The sequence below is a fragment of the Cibotium barometz genome, chromosome 11, assembly GCF_041138505.1.
Source record: "Cibotium barometz isolate CiBa-2024 chromosome 11, ASM4113850v1, whole genome shotgun sequence".
Taxonomy (NCBI): Eukaryota; Viridiplantae; Streptophyta; class Polypodiopsida; order Cyatheales; family Cibotiaceae; genus Cibotium; species Cibotium barometz.
The window spans coordinates 34,602,280-34,604,228 of NC_141056.1; the positions used below are offsets into that span (position 1 = coordinate 34,602,280).

Here is a 1,949-nt window from a genome sequence, read left to right on the forward strand (position 1 = left end):
TAATAATAAAATAATACTACCGAATCTTTGCATGTATGCTAAAAGATAGTGGTAGTCAATGATAGAGAATGGTAGTTAATGATAGAGAATCTCTAAGTTCCCCCCCAAAATAGCTCTGATCTTCTTCTTCTCCAACATAGTCATTCTTTCTTTTTCTAAGTCCTACAAATTAAGCTCTCGTCTTCTTCTTCCATGTGTCTTTTGCTACACAGAATGGCAACCTATAGAAAGCCTCATACTAGCATTTCAGCTATTATTGTATTCAATAGTTATAATACGGACGATGGGACATGGATACCATCTACAATTACGATCGGGAGCTGGGTACTTTTACAAAGAAGGAAGAGGAAGAGGAGAAATGCTAATGAATTTGTGGAGCCATTCAAGGGACAAGTTGAAGAGTTCAAGGTATGTGAATCGAGCAAGCGTGTGACAGAGATACTAATACAACATGTTTTCCAGCATGTAGAATTGAGGGTGAAAAAATTTCCTCCTGGTCTTCCATGATATTGTCCCAACTGTGAGTAGTATCTTAGTCAAAGCTTATTTTGTTTTAAAAGTGTTTGATTGTTGTTATTATGCAATTTTTCATCCGTTCAATCATGTCTCCTTACTGTTTTAAAAGTGTCTAATTGTTGTTTTAAAAATGTCTAATCATTTGGTTTTATGCAGATATTTATCCATCCAATAGGATAGACTGGAAACCAGTGAAGAGTATAAGTGAGATTTTTGACGCTTTCCATGCATATGTAGAAGAACAAATTTACAAAGAAAGAACTCATAGAGATCTTACAGACCACGGCATATTTTTCTATGATATGCAGTACTTAGAGCCAAACACGTCTTTTGGATGGGGTCATTTGACTCCATTACCCCTCCCATTATTTGGAAGCAAAGATTGGCCATTGCCAACTTCACAAACTAGTGAAAGTTATAGGATCAGGTTGTATCACGACATATAGAAGTCTCTTAGGCATATGTTGCAACAAAGAATGTCAAGCTTACTATTTTTATGCCTATCAAAGTGTTTGTTGACTTCTTCTTTGATGAAGAAATAAGAAATACTTCAACAATGTTTATTTGCAAGTCAAGTAAGGCACTTGAATTTTTGGACAATGGTTGGGATAGGAGAAAGACAGAAGGCATCATTTCTGTTTTGGAGAAGAAGTCAATAGTTTGCAAGTACATTATTGGCTCTCAAAACTTCATTGCAACTTTTCACTACACCAGATATCATTATGTTAATAGAAACCTTGTTCCATTAGATCAAGATTTGGAGTCGGATCCCGAGAATACGCCTCTAGTAATGGAGATATATTTGGAAGAAAAATTGCTTACAATGCTAAACACACTATCTAAAACATTTCTTTCTCAAATTAGAGAAGACCTTCCATACGAGGAGATTGAACAATTGCCAAAAGATTATACATTTACAATGGATACTAAAAAGGTAAACCATTTATATTTACATTCACCATTTAGTATGTTGTGCATAACATTATGTAATACAACACTAACAAAGCCCCTTTTTTACAGGTGCCAAGGTGAAAAGAGAAAATGACTTTCTGCAAAGAATCTGTCTCTCATACTATTCACTTGATTAATCGTTGAATGATGACAGTATTGAGACATTGTAGCTCCAAAAACAATTGTATATATAAAAGATTTTTTTCTTGCAAAACAATGTTAGGTCTCTTACAAAATTAATGTTAATGTTACAAATGTAAATATAAGTCTAATGATGGTGACGCCGATCAGAAGAGTCAGGGGCACGGGAGCGATGTCGTGTTGATTGATAGGTCGACTACGCTTGGGACACTGAGGGGGCCGTCGATTTTGCTCCTCTTGTAGCCTTTCCATTTCTTCCCATAGTGTTTCTTCTCTTTCCCTCTCAACCTGCCTCCTGGGGTCCACCCACTCATCCACCTCCGCTTGCAGTAGCCTGTCAT

At 36.3% G+C, this 1,949-nt stretch overlaps 1 pseudogene; it reads left to right on the plus strand.

The window, feature by feature from the left end:
• Positions 1 to 213: 213 nt before the first annotated feature.
• Positions 214 to 1,611, plus strand: LOC147634104 (uncharacterized; annotated as a pseudogene).
• The last annotated feature ends 338 nt before the right edge of the window (positions 1,612 to 1,949 follow it).